The following is a 12,403-nucleotide window of genomic DNA, read 5'->3' as shown; positions in this document are numbered from 1 at the left end:
TATTAGGGAACCTGTAAGTCACTCAGTAAGACTATAGCATAGGCTGTGAGTGTCCAATAGAAATGAAGCAAAAAAGGTTAGCAGAGATGAGATCTTAGAAGGCCTTGAATGCCAGACTAAGGACTTTGGGTTTGAAGAGAAAAAAGGAAAGGAGCTGGGGAATGATGAGAAAATACTCCTAGAGTTTTGGGGAGTTACTCGTTAAGGACATTTGAGCAGAAATCTGAAGAAAATGAGAGTAAGCCTGGCAAATATCACAGAGACAAATTTTCAAGGTAAAGGAAATAGCAATTACAAAGATTGTGACAAGGGAGTATGTCTGGAATGTTTGAGGAACAGCAATGAGGGCAGTGTGAAGAGAGAGGAGTATGCAAGGAATATTCAAGTCAGAAATGAGGTTAGAGAGGAAGTCAAGAGCCAGATCATGTAGAACCTTGTAGACCATCATTAAGGACTCTGGTTTTCACTGTAAGTGACCCAAGAAGCCATTGAAGGATTCTGGGCAGGAGAGCCATTTAATTTGAATTATTTTTACTCTGGCAGCTGTATAGAGAATAGACTATAAGGGGGTAACAGGGAGGGAGGAAGGAAGATTCAAGGCATGATTGCAGTCTGTATGAGGTTGGAACTGGTAGCAGTTGGATCTGGTCAAGACCAATTAAATTCTAGATCTATTTCTCCATGAAGTCTTTTACTTTTGCGACAAAGGCTTCTATCACATTAGGCCACAAATCCCTTCTTCTACCAAATTATAAACACCTGCAGAGAGTCAAATTTCACCTTAACTTTATATGTTTCACATACATATATACACACACACAGTTTTATAAATAAGACTTCAAGATAATTGAAATCATAATGCATTTCTTTTGGCAAGCCCTATTTCCTAGTATATGGTACAAAGCATAAAAGTAAACATTCAAGGGTCAGGGGAGGGACAAAATGGTAGAGTAGAAAGACCCTGAACTCACCTTCTCTCATGGGCACACCAAAGTTGCAACTGCTTACAGAGCTATGAAAATGACCTGAAGACTAGCAGAAAAGATTTTCCACAACTAAAGATATAAAGAAAGAGTCACAATGAAACAGGTAGGAGGAGCAGAGATTCAATATTAAAGGACCCACATAAATGAGTGGGCAACCCACAAATGGTAGGAATATCACAACTGCAGAGGTCCTCCCCAGAAAGTGAGGGGTCAGATCCTACATGGTGCTCCCCAGCTTGGGGTTCCTGCACCAGAAGGACAAGCACCCAGGACATTTGGCTTTGAAACCAAGTGGGGCTTACATTCAGGAGGGCTGGAGGGCTGGAGGAAACAACAGAGACTCCACTCTTTTTTTTTTTCATTTGCATTCTTAATTAATTAATTTATTTATTTTTGGCTGTGTTGGGTCTTCGTATCTGTGCGAGGGCTTTCTCCAGTTGCGGCAAGCGGGGGCCACTCTTCATCGCGGTGCGCGGGCCTCTCACCATTGCAGCCTCTCTTGTTGCGGAGCACAGGCTCCAGATGCGCAGGCTCAGTAGTTGTGGCTCACGGGCCCAGTTGCTCCGCGGCACGTGGGATCCTCCCAGACCAGGGCGCGAACCCGTGTCCCCTGCACTGGCAGGCGGACTCTCAACCACTGCGCCACCAGGGAAGCCCCGAGACTCCACTCTTAAAGGGCATGTGCAAAATCTCATGTACTCTGAGTCCCAGCACAGAAGCAGTAGTTTGAAAGGAGCCTGGGTCAAACCGACTTGCTCACCTTGGAGAGTCTCCCAGAGAGGGAGGAGGAGACTGGGATTCTCCCTGGGGGTGGAGACACTGGCAGCAACCATTTTGGGGAGCTCATTGTACCGTGATGAACCAGTGCTGGCAAGCACCATTTTGGAATCCTCCCTCTAATCTATTAGTGCCAGGGGGCCTACCCCACCCACCAGCGGGTCCACAGCAGCCATGGACCACCAGATCACAGAGCCAGCCATGTGTGAAGCCTACCCCGCCCTCCAGCAAGGCCACATCCACCACACGACTCAGGGCCTTGCAGTCAATTGGGCTGGGGGTGAAGGGGAGCAGCCCCACCTCCCAGTGCACCCACAGTAGATGGCCTCACCACAACAAAAGGGCAAACACAGCCTACATAGGGAGCACCCGCAGGGCATATAGCGCTGGTGACCAGAAGGGGGTGATGTGCCTCTGGGTCCCACAATACATCTCCTATACAAAGCTACTTCTCCAAGATCAGGAAATGTAACCAACCTACTAAATACATAGACATAAAAACAGAGAATTATGCAAAATGAGGATAAGAAGCAATATATTCCAAAAGAAGGAACAATACAAAACCTCAGGGAAAAAACTTAAAGTGGAGATAGCAATCTACCCAATAAAGAGTTCTGGGTAATGACAATAAAGATACTCACTGAACTCAGGAGAGGAATGGACGAACACAGTGAGAATTTCAACAGAGAGTTAGAAAACATAAAGAACCAAACGAAGTGGAAGAATACAATCATTGAAATACACTAGAAGGAATCAATAGTAGACTAGATATAGTAGACCCAGAGGAACAAATCAGCAATCTGGAAGACGGAGTAGTGGAAATTCACCCAGCTGAACAAAAAAAAAACAGAAAAAGAATTTTTTAAAATGAGGATAGTTTAAGAGACCTCTGGAACAGCATTAAGTATGCTAACATTTGAATTATAGGGGTCCCAGAAGGAGAACAGAGAGAGAAGGGGGCAGAGAACTTATTTGAAGAAATCACAGCTGAAAATATCCTTAACCTGGCAAAGGAAAAAGACATCCAGGCCCAGTAAGTAGAGAGAGTCCCAAACAAGATTAACCCCAAAAGGTCCACAACAAGACACATTATAATTAAAATGGCAAAAATTAAATGTAAAGAGAGAATCCTAAAAGCAGCAAGAGAAAATCAACTAGTTAGGTAGGAGGGAAGTCCCATAAAACCACAAGCTGACTTTTCAGCAGAAACTTTGTGGGCCAGAAGGGAGTGGAACAATATACTCAAAGAGATGAAAGGAAAAATACCTACAACCAAGAATACTCTACCCAACAAGGTTATCATTCAGATTTGAAGGAGAGATAAAGAGTTTTACAGATATGCAAAAGCTAGAAAGACTTCAGCACCACCAAACTGGCCTTACACAAAATGTTAAGGGACTTCTCAAAGCAAAAAAGAAAAGGCCACAACTAGAAATGTAAAAATTATGAAAGGAAAAATCTCACTGGTAAAGGCAAACATACAGTAAAGGTAGTGGATCAACCAGTTATAAAGCTAATAGGAAGTTTAAAAGGCAAAAGTAGTAAAATTCACCTATATCCACAATAAGTAGTCAAAGGATACACAAAACAAAAAGATGAAGAAATCAAAAAATACCTGGAGGCAAATGAGAGCAGAAATACAATGATCCAAAATTGATGGGATGAAGCAAAAGCAGTTCTGAGAGGGAAGTGACACAAGCTTACTTCAGGAAACAAGAAAATCTCAAACAACCTAAACTTATGCCTAAAGGAACTAGAAAAAGAAGAACAAACAAAATCCAAAGTTAGTAGAAGGAAAGAAATAAATATCAGAGAAGAAACAAATGAAAAAAAGACTAAAAACAAAAGACAAACCAAAAAATAAAAAACACCAATTACACTAAAGGCTGGTTCAAATTGATAAATCATTAGATTCATCAAGAAAAAAGAGAGAGGGCTCAAATCAATAAAATCAGAAATGAAAGAGGAGAAGTTAAACAGATACCACAGAAATACAAAGGATCATAAGAGATTACCGCAAACAAAAATTATATGCCAGTAAATTGGACAACCTAAAAGAAATGGATAACTTCCTAGAAATGTACAGTCTCCCAAGACTAAATCCAAAAGAAATAGAAAACTTGAACAGACCAATTACCAATAATGAAATTGAATCAGTAATCAAAAAACCCCAAACAAACAAAAGTCCAGGACCAGAAAACTGTTAGAACTAATAAACAAATTCAGTAAAGTTGCAGGATAAAAAATCAATATACAAAAATCTGTTGCATTACTATACACTAATAATGAACTATCAGAAAAAGAAATTAAGAAAATCCCATTTACAATTGCATCAGAAAGAATAAAATACCTAGGAGATAAAAAACTTGTACTCTGAAAACAATGAGACATTAATGAAAGAATTCAAAGATGACAAAAACAACTGGACAGATGTGCAGTGCTCATGCATTCGTGCTCATTGCTAAAATGGCCATACTACCCAAGGCAATCTACAAATTCAATGTAATCCTTAGCAAAACACCACTGGCATTTTCTACAGAACAAGAATAAATAATTCTAAATAATTTTTATGGAAACACAAAAGACCCTGAATAGCCAAAACAATCTTGAGAAGGAAAAACAATGCTGAAGGTAGCATACTCCCTGATTTAAAACTATACTACAAAGCTTCAGTCATCAAAACAGTATGGTACTGGTACAAAAACAGACACACAGATCAATGGAACAGAATAGACAGGCCAGAAGTGAACCACACTAATATGGGCAATTAATCTCCAATAAAGGAGGCAAGAATATACAATAGGGATAAGACAGCCACTTCAATAATTGGTGCTGGGAAAACTGGAAAACTACACGTAAAAGAATCGAACTGGAGTACTCTCTCACACCATGCACAAAAATAAATTCAAAATGGATTAAAGACTTAAATGTAACACCTGAAACCATAAAACTTCTAGAAGAAAACAGGCAGCATGCTCTTTGACACTGGTCTTATAATATTTTTTGGATATGTATCCAAAAAAACAAAAGCAAAAGTAAACAAATGGGACAACATCAAACTAAAAAGCTTTTTGCATGGTGAAGGAAACTATGAACAAAAGGAAAAGGCCAATTACTGAATGGGAGAAGATATTTACAAACAATGTATCCAATAAGGGGTTAATACCCCCCCACAAAAAAAACAGAACTCATACAATTCAACATCAGAAAACCAAACAACCTGATTAAAAAGGGGACAGAGGATCTGAACAGACGTTTTTCCAAAGAAAACATACAAATGGCCTACAGGCACATGGAAAGATGTTCAACATCACTCATCATCAGGGAAATGCAAATCAAAACCACAGTGAGATACCACCTCACACCTGTCAGAATGGCTGTTATCAAAAAGACAACAAGTAAGGGTTGGCAAAGATGTGGAGAAAAGGGAACTCTTGTGCACTGTTAATGGGAATGCAAATTGGTGCAGCCATTATGGAAAACATTATAGAGATTCTTCAAAAATTAAAAAATATAACTACCATATGATCTAGCAATTCCACTCTTGGGTATATATCTGAAGAAAACAAAAACACTAATTATAAAAGATACATGCACCCCTATTTCATTCCAGCATTATTTACAATAGCCAAGATATGGAAGCAACCAAAGTGACCATCAATAGATGAATGGATAAAGAAGGTGTGTGTGTGTGTGTGTGTGTGTGTGTGTGTGTGTGTGTGTGTGTATGTATATATCACACACACACAATGGAATATTACTCAGCCATTAAAAAGAATGAAATCTTGCCACTGCAACAACATGGATGTACCTAGAGGGTATTATGCTAAGTAAAATAAGTCAAAGAAAGACAAATACTGTATGATTTCACTTATATGTGCAATCTAAAAAACCAAAGAAATGAACAAACATAATAAAACAAAAACAGAGCTATAGATACGTAGAACGAACAGGTGGTTGCCAGAGGGGAGATGTGTGGGGAGAGGAAAGAAAAAGTGAGGGAGACTAAGAGTACAAACTTCCAGTTGCAAAATAAATGCGTCACAGGTATGAAATTACATATACATACATTTAGTACATTAGGGGAATATAGTCAATAACTATGTAATATCTTGTATGGTGACATATTGTAAAAAGACTCATCTTGGTGATCACTTTAAAATGTACAGAAATATCAAATCACTATGCTGTATAACAGGAATTAACGTAGTGTTGCAGGTCAATTACACATCGAAAACAAACAAATAGACAAACTCATAGCAAAAGAGATCAGATTTCTGGTTACCAGAGGCAGGGGTTGGGGGGATTGGATGAAGGCAATCAAAGGTACAAACATCCAGTTATAAGGTAAATAAGTACTAGGAATGTGATGTACAATAAATATAATCAACACTGCTGTATGTTATATATGAAAATTGTTAACAGAGTATATCCTAAGAGTTCTCCTCACAAGGAAAAAAAAAAACATTTTTGTCTATTTCTTTAATTCTGCATCTATAATGACATGATGGATGTTCACTAAACTTATTCTGGTAATCATTTCAGGATGTATGCAAGTCAAATCATTATGCTGTTTATGTTAAACTTATAAGGTGTTGTATGTCAATAATATCTTAATAAAACTGGAAGAAAAAATATTAAAAAAGAAAAAAGAAAGCAAACAGAAACAAAATAAAGAAAGAAAATCATCTGTTTAAAGAAAAAATAACAACAATATATAGGAGGGTTATAACACGTTATTAAAAATATATGTAGCACTAAAATGTATGATAACAATAGCACAAAGGGCAGTGGAAAAAAATGAAAGAATACTGTTGTAAGGTAGTAACATTATAAATGAAATAGTACAATATTTAAAGGTAGGCAAAATTTTCTTGAGATACAAAAAGCATGAACCATAAAAGAAAATGATAAAATAGACTTCAAAACTGAAAACTTCTGCTTTTCGAAAGACATTGTTAAGAAAAGGGGGGAAAAGAACCACACTCCAGGAGAAAATATTTGCAATAAATATATCTAACAAAGGATTTACATGAAGAACATACCAATAACTCTTTTTAATAACCATTTTTATTGAAGAATAATTAATTTACAATGTTGTGTTAGTTTCAGGTGTACAGCAAAGTGATTCAGTTATATATATATTTACTATATCATATAGATTTATTTATACGTGTGTGTGTGTGTGTATATATATATATATATATATATATATATATATATATATATATATAATTCTTTTTCAGATTCTTTTCCATTATAGATTATTATAAGATATTGAATATAGTTCCCTGTGCTATACAGAAGGTTTTTGTTGCTTATCTATTTTATATATAGTAGTGTGTATATGTTAATCCCAAACTCCTAATTTATCTCCCCCCCATTCCCTTTAGAAACCATAAGTTTGTTTTCCATATCTGTGAGTCTATTTCTGTTTTCAAACATACCAATAACTCAGTAATAAGAGAACAAACAAACCAATTTTAAAAATGACAGAAATGAAGATTTCAATACACACTTTACAAAAGAAGATATATGAATGGCCACTGAGCAAATAAATAGATGCCCAATGTTAGTAGTCATGAGAAAAATGCAAATTAAAACCAAAAATATATACCACTATGCGCCCACTAGACTGCCTAAAATTTAGAAGACTAACAATGTGACGTGTTGACAAGAAGGAAAAGCTACTGGAATTCTCATGCATCACTGATGGGAATGTAAAAATACACAATTATTTAGGAAAATAGATGGTCACTTTCATATAAAAGTGAACACACATTTACCACATGATCCAGCAATTCCATTTCTAGATACTTACCCAAAAGAAGAAAGACATATATTCACACAAAGTCTTGTACACGAATATTCAAAACAGGTATATTCATAATAGCTCAAGACGAAAAAACTTCGCATCCCAACAGATGAATGGATAAATAAATTGTGGCATATCCATATAACAGAATACTCAGCAATAGAATGTAACAAACTACTGGTACATGCGACAGCATGAACAAAAATCTCAAAAACGTTACAGAGCAAAAGAAGCCAGATAAGAAGTACACACTGTATGTATTCCACTTGTATGAAACTCTTAAAAAGAAAACCTAATCTATATGGATAGGAAGCTTCTATTCCTGGTTGTCTGGTGCCAGCGTTGGGGTGAGGACTAAAAGAGAGCACAAGGGAACCTTTAAGGGGAATGGAAATGGCCTATATTTTAATTGCAATGGTAATTACACTAGTATAAATTGACCAAACTGTACTTAAAATGGGTGCATTTTAATTTTGTTAATTATACCTCAATAAAGTTAATTTAAAAATAAATGATTTAAGGAGACTCCCCAGGTGGTCCAGTGGTAAAGAATCTGCCTTCCAATGCAGGGGTCACGGGTTCTATCCCTGGTCAGGGAACTAAGATCCCACATGCTGTGGGGCAACTAAGCCTGCACGCCACAACTACTGAGCTCGCGTGCCTCAACTAGAGAGCCTGCGTGCCACAAACTACAGAGCCCACACGCCCTGGAGCCCCTGCACCGCAACTAGAGAGAAGACCATGAAGCCCACACCCCGCAATGAAGACCCGACGCAGCCAAAAAAATAAAGAAAATTTTAAAAATAAAAAAATAAACAATTTAAGAAAATGATCTAAGAGACCTAAGCATAGCCAAAGTAAAACTCAAAAATCTTAGTACAGAATCTCTTTGTGATTTAAAGATACAAAAAGATTTCTTGAGACACACAAAGTAATTTGACCAAAGTAAGGCACAGAAGTTTTTTACCTTGTGATTACAATCAAAAGACAAGCCACAAACTATGAAATGATATTTGCCAGACTTAAGGATTAGTATCCAGAATGTATTTTTATAAAGACAAAAAAGAAAAACCAAAAGAAAAAAAATGGGTAAAGGATAGAAAAAGTATTTTACCCAAGAAGAAACCCACATGACCAATAAACATCAATAAGATTCATTTTCATACCCATCAGACTAGAAAAATTAAAAAGCCTGATGAAACCAAGTATTGGTAAGGAAACAGGCAAATAGGAATATATCACTAACCAGTGTATAAATTGCTAGAACGACTCTGGAAAGCAATTTGCTAGAACCAGTAAAGACCTGAATACCAAACAACTTAGCAATTCTGCTTCTAGATACAGAGAAACACATAGATATCTTTGCAACATGGCAAAATGTATGTGTTGGATCAGGGTGGTGGGCACATGATGTCTGTTTTATTACTCTCTATTCTGCCAATTTAAAAACCATCCTCCTTCCAAACAGTACTTTTGGTGAAAATTTGGAAATTAAATTGCAGGGTTACTCCTTAACGTGCTATTTGAAAACGTTGTTTTCTTTCTATGAACAATACCACCTATAACAATGAGCACATCAAGCACTAGATCTCGTCTTCTAAATACTGTTCTCTACAGAAAGGAACCAAGAATCCTTAAAGAAATGGCTGATTCCAGGGTAGTGACAGAAAGTAAAAGATGAGCCTCTAGTGGCAAAAGTAAAGACAGTGCTTCAAGGACGCTGGGGATGTGGCGAAAGGATACATGAGCCATTTTAAAGGATCCCCTCCAGGGATTCCAAATACATGCATATTAGACTGCCTAATATTACACTATATGTCTCAGGGGCTGTGCTCAGTTTAATTCCCTCTATCCACAGTCTTTCTAACTCCTGAAGTCCAATTTGGTTCTTTTCTCTCTGTTTGTTTTTTATGAGATAATCTTTTTTTTTTTTTTTTTTACAAGTATACAATTCAGTGGGTTTTGGTATATTCAATAAGTTATGCCTATCACCACTATCTAATTCCAGAATGTTTTTGTCACTCCAAAAAGAAATATCCATACCTATTAGCAATCACTCCCCATTTTCTCCTCCCCTCAATTCCCTGGAAACCACTAATCTCTGTCTCTGTAGATCTGCCTGTTCTGAACATTTCATATAAATGGAATCATAAAATATGTGATCTTTTGTATCTGGCTTCTTTCATTTAAAATAACGTTTTCAAGATTCATCCATGTTGTAGCATGTTAACAGTACTTTCCTTTTGATTGCTGAATAACATCCCATTGTATAAATATACTGCATTTTTTTCATTCATTATTTGATGGACTTTTTGAATATTCTGAGTAATGCTGCTATGAACATTCATGTACAAGTTGTGGTGACACATACTTTCAATTGGCTTGGGTATATGCCTAAGGGTGAAATTGATGAATCACATGGTAACACTATGATTAACTTTGTAAGGAACAGCAAAACTGTTTTACAAAATGGCCATGCCGTTTTACATTGCCACCAGTAATGCATGAGGGTTCCAATTTCTCCACATTCTCAACTAATACTTGTTAACCATCTTTTTTATATAGTCATCCTAGTGGGTGTTAAGTGGTATCTCATTGTGGTTATGATTTGCCCAGTTTTGAGAAGTATCGCCCTAGAGATGTACAGCTTAGAGTATATTCAGCAACAGATTCAAGGGGATCCCCATGCAGAGTTGTGGAGCTTTTTCTCTGTATAATTGCCTTATATTAGTTTGCTGGTGCTTCCATAACAAAATATCACCGACTGGGTGGCTTAAACAACAAAAATTTTTTCTCTCACAGTTTTGGAGGCTAGAAGTCTGAGATCAAGGTGTCAGCAGGGTTGGTTTCTCCTGAGGCCTCTCTCTATGGCTTACAAATGGCTGCCTGCTTGCTCTGACCTCACATGGTCATCCCTCGGTCTGTGTCCAAGATTAATCTCCTCTTCTTATTAGGACACCAGTCATATTAGACTAAGGCCAAATCACACAGCTTGTAACCGTAGAAGCTGGAGTTTGAACCAGTTGCAGAGTCTGCATTCCTAACCCCTATATTATATTGCTACTGACAAGAAAAAACTATTCTTCATTCTCATTCCATAATGATATCAGCTCTGTTTGCTATGTTTGTAGAAATGAGATTTAAAAATCATAGAAACTCTTATATAAATAATTTCCGATAACCTCGAATTTGTAAAATTTCTCCAAAGTTATCAAAGAGAAATTATAAAAAAAAAAAAAAAAGGGCATGTCATTCATATACTCAGCATTAGGAAAGCAGAAATACTAGGAGCATGGTAAGATGGTATAGAACCAAATGACTTTGGAAAAACTACTCAACTTCTTTTCAGGTCTACTGAGATTTTCCTCATCTGGAAATGGAAATAATACTAGCACCAATCTCACAGGGTATTGTGAAGGTTATAAAAATAATACTATATATTAAAGTGAGTCCAAAATTTGGAACAATACTCTTTTTATTCACAATGTACAAGAGAATACCTGTATGTTTATTAAAATTAAATACATAATTAATACAGGAATATTTTATATACTTCAACCCTTGAGTCTGGCAAGCATACAATTTTTATTTTCTGCTCTGGTGCCTAGAACACTATAGGTGCTAAATTAATGTCTTGAGTGACTGAAAAGACTTGGGAGATCATTCATACCACCATTTTGTTTGCTTATGAATCAAATGAGATTTTAAAAATCCTGCTCCCCCATCTTGGAAGTCTGAACAACATTACTGAATGCCTTCTAGGACCAAGTTACTATATATTAAGCAATTTTATCTGTTCACATTTAATCATTTTGACTATTCTATGAAGTAGGAAGTACTGCCCCATTTTATATACAAGGAAACCAAAGCCCAAAGTAGTTAAGACTTCGAGAGTTTTCCCTTAGCTGAGATTCAAACCTATGAAATCCTTACATACATAATTAACAACACATAATTAGGAACCTCCTCTCAATAAATCCTACTTGGTTTTAATTTGGTATTAAAAGTGAATGGTCAGGGGCTTCCCTGGTGGCGCAGTGGTTAAGAATCCACCTGCCAATGCAGGGGACACGGGTTCGATCCCTGGTCCAGGAAGACCCTATATGCCGCGGAGCAACTAAGCCCATAGGCCACTAAGCCCATGCGCCGCCAACTACTGAGCCCACGAACCACAACTACTGAAGCCCACACACCTAGAGCCCAAGCTCCGCAACAAGAGAAGCCACCGCAATGAGAAGCCTGCGCACCTCAATGCTCACCACAACTAGAGAAAGCCCTTGCACAGCAACAAAGACCCAACACAGCCAAAAAAATAAATAATAAATAAATAAATAAATAAAATTAAATTTAAAGAAGTGAATGGTCAGCAATTATTAATTATCAATTAAAAGATTACACTCTCTACTTAATACCATACTACCATACTCTATGTACATATTAACACACTCATAGGCAAACTTTTCTTGGATACTATATGTGTCCTAGATAAAAACCATTTTAATCTTAGATTATATTTAAAAAGTTCATCCATCAGCCACCTGTCACCATTGTATTATGTCTTAAGCAATCTTTTGGCAAAATCTCCAGGAATCCAAAAAAAGCTCTAGTGGCTATTAAGTAAATACGTATTTATTTTAAAAGAGATTGAACCTAGGATATAAAACAGACATAAACTAATAGAATTTTTCAACCACACCAAGGCTACAACTTGAAATCACAAAAATATTAATTGGTAGAAAGTTTAGAAAATTGCCGGGTGAATATAAATTATTCCTTTTTAATATTTTTGAATGTTTAAAGAGGCAGTAATGTAAAAAGTCACAAT

At 36.7% G+C, this 12,403-nt stretch overlaps 1 protein-coding gene across 2 annotated transcripts in view; it reads right to left on the bottom strand.

The window, feature by feature from the left end:
* DEPDC1B (DEP domain containing 1B) overlaps positions 1-12,403 on the bottom strand; it is a 252,342-nt gene that overhangs the window by 161,035 nt on the left and 78,904 nt on the right. The window lies entirely within an intron of this gene.

The sequence above is a fragment of the Balaenoptera physalus genome (assembly GCF_965194825.1).
Source record: "Balaenoptera physalus genome assembly, chromosome: 3".
NCBI classification, from domain to species: domain Eukaryota; kingdom Metazoa; phylum Chordata; class Mammalia; order Artiodactyla; family Balaenopteridae; genus Balaenoptera; species Balaenoptera physalus.
Note: the sequence above shows the minus strand (reverse complement) of the source record. Positions and strands in the feature narration are given on the sequence as shown.